Source organism: Notolepis coatsorum (genome assembly GCF_963971535.1).
Source record: "Notolepis coatsorum genome assembly, chromosome: 12".
In the NCBI taxonomy this organism is placed as follows: Eukaryota; Metazoa; Chordata; class Actinopteri; order Aulopiformes; family Paralepididae; genus Notolepis; species Notolepis coatsorum.
Window position 1 is genome coordinate 63,611,180 of NC_140176.1, and position 13,183 is coordinate 63,624,362.

Consider the following 13,183-nt stretch of genomic DNA (forward strand, 5'->3'; position numbering starts at 1 on the left):
CCTCCCGGGGCTGGTCGGGAACTACTTCTTCGGTATTGGCGGGGGGTAAAGGCATGTCAGCTCCCTCCTGGTCCCCACCGTGAGCTTGGTCAGTTACATTAGAACCCACTAGGGCCTCTGTGGTCGGGGAAACCTGGTCGTTAAGGTCAGACATAATTTTACTTTCTACTTTTACCGCGTTTACCGTTTGTCGAAGGCTAGGTAGTTGACTGACAGCGTAATCCTCTAAGTACTGAGGTGGCTGTCGTCTGCGCTGCGGGCGTTCTACGTTAGGAGGACCGTTTCGTGGAGTGTTCATCATAGGCCATTTTAATATTAATAACACTATATTAATATTACACTAGTTACCCTCCGGCTCGAAGGACCAATTGTAACTGAGGGGTACAATTCCCTGACTGTATTGATAAGTATGGTATTATTAAACCACTACCTCTTCTACTTTAACTTCTGGCCATCCAGTACATGATATAGATATGATGAACACTTTCCCACCTGATGAAACGAAGTCCACACAAATGTACAAATCGAATATTTTATATAGCAAAGGGTATATACAACGTTCACTTGATGACATTTATGATTTGAAATGCACTTGTATGGCAAATGAGTATTCGTAGGTAAATCAACATTGAATGTCCAATCTCTGGTTACGCAGGGAGTAAGTATACAACCCGGTTCTTTAGGGAACTATAGCGATGGTACTTAAATGATTATAGCTGGATACACTAAGGGGGGGGGGGGAGTCCCGCTGGTTGTAAGACAGTAGGAGGGGGGGTTAGAAGAGCCGCTGGCGGTATCCCATCTGGCCGACGATTTCTTGGGAGAATTCAGAGTCCTGAACACGATGCCCACAGAACCTCGGTCCGCAGATGAATACAGCTGGACCATCTGGTGGACGGTAGCTGCCGGTCCACAACGGAGAGACGTGAGGCGACCTCACTGGTGTAGAGCGCCGTCTCACCTGGACTCCTCTCCGGGGGGTAGTTCCAACACTCAGCAGTGTTGGCCGTTATCCATGGAATAATCAAAGCACCCAAAGCATGTAGATAATCCAAGCCGTGGAAGGCTCGCCGTCGTCCGGGTAAAGTAATCCAATGTACAGGTCCACTCGTCCTGGCCCGGAGCTCCTCGGATGCAAGCACCACAAGTGGTCTGCCCAGCCTGGTTAAGACTCCAGATAACGTCAGGAACGATGGGGGTGCTGCTCACTTTATAACTCTAACCGAACGATGCACCATACATAATAGACTATTATTAGCTTAATAGAAATACGTCCAACTCGACGGTATAGTGCCAAACTATGACAATTCAACTATTAATCCACACGATATCTCAATGCCTATTCTGAGGCCAAGTAGGCCTTACTGCACCACACGTGCGTCGTGGGTGAGGCTTCGCGTCTGTTACTAGGTTGGAGGGTAAAGAACTAATGGACTAAAAGAAAGTTCTACTTTACTTGCGCCATATATATATGCGCTGTGAACAAATAGTACCATTCGTATTTCGCCAGACGTATTCCTACGCGGAACCGGGCTTGCCACGACATGTTGGTCGGCACGATTGAACTTGAACCTAGGGGTATGGCTGCTGGCGCCAGGTTCTCGTCCAATGGTAGAATGAAACTATTATGGGCTGTTTAGTAGACTAAAGGGATATTCAGTGCATATTGTACAAGGAATATACAGGGGATATCAAACGATATACAAATACTATTAAATATATATCCATAAATAAATATATATATTCGGTTTAATCTGATCCTTCACAACAAACCCTTTGTATATTTGTTTCCCTTGTGTCACCCAGCCAATGGTGATTATTTTTCCTGTATATTAATCTTTTGTTTCGCACACAGGGACATTGAGGACAGGAAGATACCCTGGGTCTAAATTTTTGCATCACGTAGGTGACCTGATGTTAAAGACACCAGCTTTAGAGTGGGCACCACCACCTGTACTTTTGGAGCGTTCAGTGCCTGTAAAAGGGAGGGTGGGTTTTCATTTCCTTTTGTATTTTATTTGGTGCCAGTAGGAAGTCGTCCGCTCTCTGTGTTGCTGATTTTTTTTTGTTGTAAAATAAATACTATTATTTTGCTAATTGTTTCCGTGGTTTTGTGTCACTGCACCCTCACCTACCCTGTCTGTGGCCTTGTGTTGCGTCCCCTTACTAGGGTATGTAACAGGCCGACAACTTCCAATTAGCCATGAATAGGTGCATTCTTTGAATGAATGAATTAATGAACACTTTATTTAACAGATTGCAGAATGGGTACAATACAGTACGGCTCAATACACACAATTGTTAAGGGGATGCAGACCAGAGAAAGACGTTTGTCTTGTTTACACCAGGGTCCCTCATTTTCAATTCATAAAATCGTTATGATTGAAACACATGATTTGAAAACGAGCAACAGTGTACTGGGATCAGTTGTCGGGCCGGGCAATATACAGATATTTATCACTGATCGTTTTTTGTGTGTTTACATCTAATCAAATGGATTACGTTAACATCATCGACGTTCATAACTGAGCATATAGCTGAGTCACTCCCCTACAGACATTTAAATTCAAAATCATTAACCCACTAACAGGATTGTTTACACTCCAACTTGGGAACAGCATTGGGCAAAACAATAGATCAAATATCACTAAACCTCAGACCATAACGACCATAAAGAAGCCAAGATAGTCCAGAGTTGCTGGCGATTGTACCAGAGCTAGATTTTATAGGTCTCTTTGCTACTATAGTGAGTCTCCTTGGTCTGCAGACACTCTTTCTATGGCTGAGGGACGGACCTTGAAGTTGACATAACAAACAGCTCAGACCAAAATGTGAATGTCTATAGAAATGCCAAGTATTATTCATGTATATCCATAGGGAGGTGTAGTGGTTACGTCATTGCTGTTTCCCACGCGGTCCACCCCTCTTGAAATCGCAATGTATTTCCAATGGACACATTTTTAAATCGTCTGATTTAAAACAAATAAAGCATGAACATTGGCATGGTGTACCTTTCTGTGTGTATTCATCCACAATCTATAGCTCAACATGAACAATTTGCAATTAATCGTAAAAGTAGCAAAATAACAACATTTATGTTTTCGTTCACTGAGGAACGTGACGTGTATTAGGCGACAGCACTGAATGACAGGCGTTCTACTGGTAAGTGTAGTTCTTTTTTAACTACAAATTAAACAACCTTATAACTAACTTTATTTAAAAAATGCTTAATGTAAGTGATAGAAGGGAACTCATTTTGTGCAAAAATGGAAAGCTTGCCAATGTTCATGAGGCAGAATTATTACAATAGCCGATAATACATTTTCCCAATGATAAATCCCTATACGGGTGGACCGCGCGGGAAACTAAAGTGACGTCAGGCAGACTACACCTCCCTATAGGCAAACTTGCATAGCGGGAGATTGGGCATGCACCTCTCAATAAGATGAGATTCTCAAGATTCCTCCAAGGCTTGTAAAGTACTTGGTTGCAAAACACGGACCATCTCATGGACCATTTCCAAAGTTATTGAACCTATTGGCTGCCATAGTTTTTACATTAGCTCTGGTTTGGAAATAATCAAATCAAATCAAATTAAATACCCATGCATTGCAGGTAAAAAATACCAAACCTGTTACTTCAATGGCTTCTTCTGAAGGTGCTTCTACATTCATAGTGATGCGTGCAATTTAAGTGAACCAACAGTTAGAAATTGGTCACGATGGGCGCTTCAGCTTGCATTTCCACTTGCGTTATGACAAATCTATTCAACGGTTCAATCACTATCCTAGATATATTTCTGTGGCTTTTACCAAAGTGCCCAGTGCTAATATACAGTGCTTTAGTAAAAAAAAAAAAGACTGTACACATGGCATTCCTCTTTCCTCTATAGTCTAAACATGTCCTCTTTGGGGCGGAAATTCCTGACGTTAAAAATTACAGTTCATACAGAACACAATATACAAGCTTTTGTAATAGTAGCGACACTATATTCCAGAAAGGAAAACAACTGGGAACACGAGGCAGAAGAGACTTGGAAAAGGTGCAAATTCTTAAGCGAAGGCTGGAGGTAGGCAGTAAGCAGCGGTGTTGTTGACCCATCTCAAACCCGCCCTCTTCCTCTTGATCCTCCAATCACAACTGTCACATTTGTGATCGGAGGATCGAGAGGGAAAAAAGGGGGCGGAGTTCAAGATAGGTCCCCTTCAGTTTGACCAATCGGAGCCATATGTCCACCGACGGGCAGATCTCAATACAACTGTTTTTTGCGACCCGAATTCCGTACCAACCGGCCCAGAACTGGGTGTCCTTGCCTCCGTGGACAAATCGTATGTATCACTCCGGGTCCGTAGTTCTTGAATACATGGGTCGTCTCATTCCATGGCTGATCGTTCCACTGCTCAAAGTAAACGGCATCAGGAGCAAAAGGCTGGACAGGCTTCTTTTTCTTATTCAGCAACTCCACACTGATCTCATATACACTGCCACAGTCCCACCGTGGTGCATACCAATCAGATATTTTGATATCCGGCTGGAAGTGGTCCATAAATGAGAGATTATACACCTCCTCCTCCAAGTCAATCAGCTGGGACTTCCTGCACATTAGGTACGAGGTCACAAAGTTCTTCTGGACCGTGTTGTCTGGATGTGGCGAGCGGCCCATCACGTCCTCAACCTTCCATCCATCTCCTCCACTGTCCACAATCTGCCAGCTATTGAGTTTCTCCTCTCCTTTTGAGTTCTTGAGAAGATTGCGTCTCTTCTTGCACAGGAAGAAGAACAGCTTCCAGTCTTTAGGAAGCCTGGTGGGATGACAGAGATGGAACCCGTCTCTTCGACATCTCTACCTCCACAGTGATTCGCTGTCAACCACATCCTTCCATTCGTGGCACACCAACCGGCAAACGCGTACCACCTGACCAGGAGAGAGACTCATGAAGATCTCCTCCAAGACCTCCCAAGGAAGTGAGCGTAGATCTGTACAATAGAAGAACATGTATTTGGGTCAAGAAGACTCTGATTTGGGACCTCATCGTTCGTGCTGCTCACGCCGTATATTTGACCCATGATGGCTATTTTCTTCATCCCTGTGTGTTGTTCGATATTTGCGTGCTATATCGAAGAATTTTAAGCTAGCCCGGCTTTTTACCACATAGGGCATAGGGACAAGCCCATGCAAACATTTTGTCCCTCCTCTGTAAACTGCCCGAATGGGAGGAGATCGCCTAGCAATAGGCTCTACAGATCCAGCACTGAAAAATCAAACTTCTACTGCTGCGCTTCTGCCACCCTTTAGAACTAGCACTCAGGTGTTATATTTCGGGGGTGACTGAGCTGACCCCAAAAAGAACAAAGGGAGGGTGCTTAACTTAAGTGCTCCCCCAGAGAGGGGGTCGGGGGCTACTGCCTCAGACCCCTAAGATCATTTTTAATAAGTGGGTTCGGGGCACGGCCCATATATTAGTGTTGCAATGCATGATAAGTAAACAGTGAAAAAAGCTAAGGAATCGGATGGAGCTAGGGCGTTTGGGACGAATAAAAATGTACGATGAAAAAGTCCCCCCAGCCTGATACACCGTGGGAGGCAGTGGAGGTGTGAAATCTGGTGCGGTCCAGAACAATAGGAGTCACAAAATCAGTTTGGCCTGTGGAGTGGTGGAGGAGCAGTAGAGGAGCAGTAGAGGTTTGATTTTTTTCATTGCTGGATCTGTAGATGGTGTCAACGATTTCATTGCGCCAGGAGAGTTAAGCATCAGGGCAACAATGGGGCTTGTTCTTTTTATTTATTTTACGATTGCATACCCAAAGTCATGCGATTTATTATACTTTCTACTTTTAGCACATGCATGAGTCTGGTCTCTTTTGAAAGGTAACATTCAGAAGTTTCACTTTGAGTGCTAATGAAATAGAGTAACAGAGATTTGAACACACTGAAGTAAAGGTTTTGTGTACTCACATTTATTTTTACTGGTTGCCAGATGCCTGTTCTTAAGTTCCAGCTGAGAGGTAGGATCTGGAAAACATAAGTCATAGCCTGAAGTTTATAAAAATCCCACAGAAAATGTATGTTTTACAAAGGTTTTTGTAATGTGTGTACCAGTAATAATTTGGCATGATTATCCAAAATGGCCGTCCGCTGCAATTCATTTCGATGCTCTAGTCAAAACAATGGACTTCTCCTTGGTTACAACAGTGGTCAATCATTTTTGCCATCAGCGGTGACTGGTCAGTCCAGGGACTGTTCACAACCGGACGTGGTCACTCGTCCGAACAGCTTGTCAAATGACCCTCGCCAGATGTTTCGTCTTGTAACGAAAATATTTCAATGCGCAGATTCTGACGTTATTTTCGTGATTATATCTCATGAGTCAAACAAACCTGCAGATGTTATTGCCATAAAATACAATGCAGTTTGTTTCTTTACCTTTCTGTGTAAGTCGCGGGATGGACAAAATAATAAAGTAAAACAATATAAAAAAGTAACTGTACTTACAGTAGATTTCATTCACAGTCTTTCCTGCCCTGAAACGGGCGCCTGGTGGTACTAAATCCAGAGTGAACTCTGCCATTGTAAAGAGGAGATTTGGCCCGATCCATAGATGCATGACTTGTATGATAAGGTCATTTATAGGCCTGATGTTCTATATTCTAGATATTTCAAATTGCATGTGTCTGGATAGCAAAATTCTGTACTGTATCTACAAAACCCATTGTAAATCATCTGCCCTTTATTACTTAGCTTATATCTTCTGTACACTTGATCTCAAGAAGGTGCATTGCCATCTGGTCAATGTTAGCATGATGTTATTCACCATAAAATATGACAATCTTTTTTAATAATAATAATTGATATTCTCCTTTGGTTCATTACAATTGACTCAAGCCTAGTAACATACACAATATTTCTAAGACTGGGAATACATTCCCTGAGATCCATAGATGTCCCTAGATACCAATAACATACAAATGGACCTTGTAGAAGTGGAGCAATCTTCCATTTACTTAGGTATGTGTTACGATGGGGTAGGTTAGAACACAGTTTGCAGAAAGGGAACGTAATGGAGGAGGCAGAGACGAGGATTGAAGCTTGGAGAAGGGAGTTTACTTTAGAACCAAGGGCAATACAAAGAACATACAGAAACTACTTAACATACTTCTCAAAACAAAACAACAAACACTTACTAGAGGATGACAGCACAATATGGCGTGGACAGGAAACGGGGAGGGAGACAGGAGGAATGTCGCCACAAGGAAGGGAGGACAGACAGACACCTAAATACCCCAACTAATTAACAATCAAGAACACCTGGCCAACACAGAATCACAACACAACCTAGACAATAAGCAATGACAACTAAACACAACTAAACACAAAAGCAACTCATAATAACCCAAAACAGTGCACCACATCACACCAGGGAAGGTTAAGTCAATGACAGCACACACCAGGACACCACATTGATCACACTATTAATTAAGGTTAAAACAGTAGTCAGGATGTCCAGTGTACTGGACCGCACCGTCTGCGGATGGCCACCAGAGGGTAGGAGACCAATGTTAGGCAGAGAGCCAATGTTAGGTAGAGAGCCACTGTTGGGTAGAGGGCACTGCCCAATGTTAGGTGGAGGGCACTGCCCAATGTTACCATCCTGCCCAGTCCAGCCAGGACCGGGCCTAGGAACGTGACAGGTATGTACTTTTAGCCGAATTTTCTTGAATAATAATAATATGGTTTGGGCATACGAGGTTAACACTATCAATACCATTCCACTAATAGTGTACGATGGGTGAATAATAATGAGCAATACAGATAAATGAGACGATGAAAAGATTGTGTGTACAATTAAAATAGTTTACAGGAAATTAATTCTTGTTTTTGACTTGACTTCCTGCAGTCTCAAGTCTAAAATAGCTCGCTGTGGTCAAGTGCCAGATAATGACGTGCTCCTCCATGATTCTGCAAGGGAACATTTCCATGCACATTTATCAATGTCTACTTTTCTGCGTATAAGCAGTTTTTAAGCCCCCTTTTATTTATTTTTACTTTACTATGCTTTTTTTATTCTCTTTTACTAAATATTATGTTACACTGTACAGTGTCCTTGACTTTGAGAAAGGTGCTTTTAAAATAAATCAAAATGTATTATTATTATTATTATTATTATTATTATTATTATTATTATTATTATTATTATTATTATTATTATTATTATTATTATTATTATTATTATTATTATTATTATTATTATTATTATTATTATTATTATTATTATTATTATTATTATTATTATTAAGCTCTAACGTGACGTGACTCTCACTTCCCTTACTGAGCTGTGAGCTGCACAGGGTCTCTGGTGAGAGGCCAAGCTGTTGCTTCTTTCATAACCTCGTTCCCAGTTTTATCTCCGTGAGATAAAGCCTAGTAAAGAACTACGGCCGAAAGTGTGTATGGGGTAGAATTTCCATGTCACAATCACGGCAAGAGCCTCCATCTCTCCGCCTGCTTCCACGCCCTTATATGGGCAGCTTCCGTCTCCATCATCCCCACGCTGTCATCTGGCAATAATCAGCCCAGCTGAGAGTTGTCAGCTCATCACCAGCCCGGATATCAACCCTACGGATCCTGCTCCTGATCATCTCAGTGTTATCCTATCAAACCTAGGTACGAGGACGTACCCAACATTGCTGCTCTGTCTGTATTGCCTGCCATGTCCTAACCTCTGTTCTCCCTGTGCCCAGGACCACCACTCTCGGCCGACACTGTCTCCTGACGTACCAACCGCCCGGACGTTCCTGAGAACCTCAAGCAAGAGTCACTACTCGTCCAAAGTCGCACATTCTTGTATATTCTCTATTGCCTTGTCTGCTTGGTACCAGCGACGGCGCCAGAGAATTGGCCTTGCAGGAGCTTTGGGGGGGCTGAATTGTTTATAGCAGGTGCTAATTAATTTTAATGCAACAAACAAAATAACGGCTAATATAGGCTACATCATTGAAAATGCACGTTACTAAATGTTTAGCGTTATACACCAATGCAAGCACCCAATAACCCAATAAAGCTCGACATTATATCGGGAGTGGTAATCTGACGCTTGAGCGTAAAAGGTCTCAGTCAGTATGATTAGAATTTAAAACAACGCTTGAAAGAAAAGTAACCAAAGGAAAGGTGTAATATTTAAGATTTTGTTTCTACAAAGGGTATAGCAACGAAATATATATATATCAGATAATGACAAATCACAAGGACAACGAAAACATAGCCAATAATAATATGACTACATTTATGACATGCACCATTCATTCACCACGTAACAGCCAATGGGCACGGCGGCCCGTACATTCCAGTGTGTGTGTCTGTGTGTGTGTGTGTGTGGCCCGACATTAAAATGGGCACAGCCGCCCGACATTAAAATGGGCACAGCCGCCCGACATTAAAATGGGCACAGCCGCCCGTACATTCCAGTGTGTGTGTGTGTGTGTGTGTGTGTGTGTGTGTGTGTGTGTGTGTGTGTGTGTGTGTGTGTGTGTGTGTGTGTGTGTGTGTGTGTGTGTCAAGTCAACAAAGACTGCATGGTACTCACCACCAGTCACAGGAGAACGATCCGCCTGTTGTTGTGATTTGCAGCAAAGCGATCGATCACTGCATTGACGTCCAGTTCTTTGGTCCTTCTGGAACTGATTGCAAGCAGACCCAAGTTGCTGGTTCGAACGTCTCCGCTTCTATTCCTCAGATAGGTCTTTATCCGGCGTAAGCAAGAAAAGCTCCTCTCACACGCAGCTGATGTGACAGGCAATGTCATTGAGATGCACACAAGTTTGTACAGATCAACGAACGCATCATTGTATGGCCTTAATAGCACCAGCACGTCATGGGTGGTGTTGACGACAGTTCCACTTTGTTTTTTTCTTTCAATAAGTCGCTTTGCCTGGTGAAGTTCTGCAGAGATGTTTTCCTCCATTACCCCATAGTGTTTAGCCATTGGCAAAAGGCTATCTTTGTCCATGAAGGTTTTGTGCATGGGGTTGAGAGCTGTTGCTCCTCTCAGAATGTGACAGTTTTCAGCTGAAAAACGTCTGTTCAATTCACTAACCAGTCGGTCGATTACTGGGAAAAAACAGTGGTTCCGATAGTCGTCTGACGTTTCCAATCGCTGTCTTGACCCTGTTTGGCTGTTCACCACGAACCCCTGCAGGTGGCGAGGCTGTGCTTTTCTCCTCGGCTGTGGTCGCTGCATTTCAATGCCCACCGAAGCACACTGGTCACTGGCAGACTTCCAGATTGCGTTCCATGTTTCAACGTTGCGTTTCTCGTTGAGGGCATCGACAACTGAATAGACCAGATCAGTGGCAGATGCAAGTTCCAAATCTGTGGCCTGTAGATGATCGGATAGGGTTTTTGTGAGGCTGAATATGCTTTCCAGCATAGTGACGTGCAGAACAAACTGCCCATCAATCAATCCAATCAGTGACTTTGCTTCGGTCGCCCTGTGAGCATTTGACTGGTCGCTCACATCTGCAAGAGTCGCTGAAATGGCAGGGAGAACTCTTTTTATTGCCCACAGTGTAGAATGTTGGCAGGACCATCGCGTGTCTGATAATCTTTTCAGCTCCACTACCCGTTTAGTGGGCTCAAGTTCCTGCTGCTTCTCGATAAACAGTTTGTGAATAACAGACCCGGAAAAAAAGTTGTACAGCATCTGTACTGTTGCAAAACATTCCGCGACTGGTTTCACATTATGCACACAATCAACTAAAACCAAATTTAGTCTGTGTGCATGGCAATGGATATACAGGGCCTGTGGAACTTCTTGGCGAAATCTTTCCTGGACACTGTTGTTGCACCCAGACATAACTGATGCACCATCGTAGCACTGGGAAATGCATGCGTTTTTGTCTATGTTACACATAGCCAAAGTCTGTTTAACTGACTGGAGTAAAGACTGTGCATCTAAGCCATCTGCGGGAGTAAAATCCAAGAATTCTTCGTGAATGTTGTCATTGTTTAGGTAACGAACAACAACGGAGATCTGCTCTTTCTTGCTTACGTCTTTGGTTTCGTCAACCAATAAAGCAAAGTGCTTTCCCAGCTTAACCTCGTCGCTTACTTGACTCCTTATCATGCGAGCCATAATGTCAATCAATTCGTTTTGAATGTCATGGTGCACATATTTAGCATTACCAGGCCCACTAGCTAACTTCTTTGACACAGTACTGTCAAACCTTCCAATCAGATCAAGCATTTCAAGGAAATGCCCTCTGTTGGCCGATTGCTCGTTTTCTCTGTGCCCTCGCAGACCAATCGTTTGACAAGCTGTAAACCGTAGTGACTCAACTACTGCGTGCATGTATTGCCTGTTTTCTTGTACAATCTTGGAATGTCCAGCGTCAAGTTGTGTTAAAATCCTCGACCCACATTTCGATCGCAGCTTAAATTCACACCATGCTTCCATGGCTAGTTTATGGGAAACACTAGTGTTGTGTTGCGCCAATTTCTCTGCTCCTTTTCTCCAGTTGCGACACCCGGCATGGGTGAAACTCTTTTCAATATGACCTGGCCCATGGTGGAAAAAATGTCTACATGCATAACAAAATGCAGCATCGGAAGAGAGCGAATATTCCAGCCATGGATATTGTTCGAACCAAGAGTTGTTAAACCCCCTCGATTGAGATCCAAATTTTTTAGTCGGGTAAGACATTAGTTTAGGACATCTCGGTCCCTCAGCTGGATCTTGGCTTAAATCCACAGGCCCACCAGGCCTTTTGCCGCGAATGATGGCAGGTATGTGACTGTGAGCCAACGCCGCCACCTGTTCTCCCCCCCGGGCGGCGGCCCCTCCACTCTCATTGTCGTTATCCGAGTCATCTTCGGCCGAAGATGAACCCTCTGCGACTGCGGGCCTCGCCACTGACATTACCCCGGGCCCGGGGCCTTGTTGTTCATCGTCCAGGTCCTCCTCATTATCTTCCGTGTCTGGCAACACGAACACAATGTCCTCCACGTTCTCGACCACCACGTTGCTGGAATTAGTTGGTGGATCTCCACGACCACCAAGTCCATCAACAACATCATCCACGACCACACTCCCTCGCTTTTTTCCAATAATAATAAAGCGGTCCATTATATAAATGTCACCTAACTTAAGCTTGTTGTAAGTTGTAATAACTGCTGCTACTAAGTAGAGACAGTGCTGCAGGCCTGCAGCTAGAAACTTCTCGCGCTAGCTAGAGTTAACGTTAAACTTAAAGTGTGCGCATGCAAATGAATGATGTAATCACGTGCAACGAACCCAACCAATCAAATCACACAACAGGTGCCACAAAGGTGAACGGCAGGTCATCATGGCAGGTCAATATGATTTAATAATTTAGTTTAGTTACATCAGTCAGTCCGATGTCTTCATATATTATATTTTTTATTCCATACATTTATTTATACATTTATTTTATATATAAATAAAATAAAAAACATAACTGTCTGGGAGGGGGGGCTTAGAGGGGGCTAAGCTTTTTTCAGAGGGGGCTGAAGCCCCTGCTAGCCCCTCCCCCCCGCCGCCCCTGCTTGGTACCCAAAAGAATTAAAACCTACCTAAAACGCTCCATTCTCTCTCTCCCTGTGTTCTGCTATTGGGCTCTGCCACCGCTGCCCTAACATTCCGGTGTATGTATACTTTCCCTGGAAGATGCCTCCGAACGGACCAAACTTTTCCAGAATCCTGTCGGCAAACAAGCTAGAACGTCGCAGTCATGTAGTCAATTCTTCAGGCAAAGCCGTTGCAGAGGCTTAAACGAGGAAATATTGTGCACTTCACACCTTTCTATAATTGTTTTGTCGAAACCGGAAAGCCTGTAGCCTGTACTTCCTGTACTTCCGTTTAGACATTTTAGGAGGCATATTTTTACCAGCCTACTCCTTTCATGACTACGAGTTCTCTGGTGAGAAATGACACTCAATTTGTTTTGCATCGCGCTACCTGGGCAGTCGTGTAAGATCAACTTTCCCCCCCCCCCCCCGCCACCCCCATGCCCAGTGACCCGCGACTTGTTTGTCACCATCGTGACCGAGGCGCAACTCGACCCACAGGTGTAGTCAAACGGAACCTGCGTAATTTGTACTGTACTGTATAAGCCTACTGGTTAACCTTGCGCTGCCTTCCGCTCCACTTGCAGCGGTCTGTTTCTTCTT

General features: G+C 43.8%; 1 pseudogene across 1 annotated transcript; it reads right to left on the reverse strand.

Annotated features, from left to right (window-relative positions):
* Positions 1-4,143: 4,143 nt before the first annotated feature.
* On the reverse strand, positions 4,144-12,119 carry LOC311237871 (F-box only protein 6-like; annotated as a pseudogene). Its single transcript has 2 exons — positions 11,753-12,119; positions 4,144-4,977 (listed from the first exon to the last, which is right to left on the reverse strand). The product of its transcript is annotated as an F-box only protein 6-like (transcript).
* Between the last annotated feature and the right edge of the window lie 1,064 nt (positions 12,120-13,183).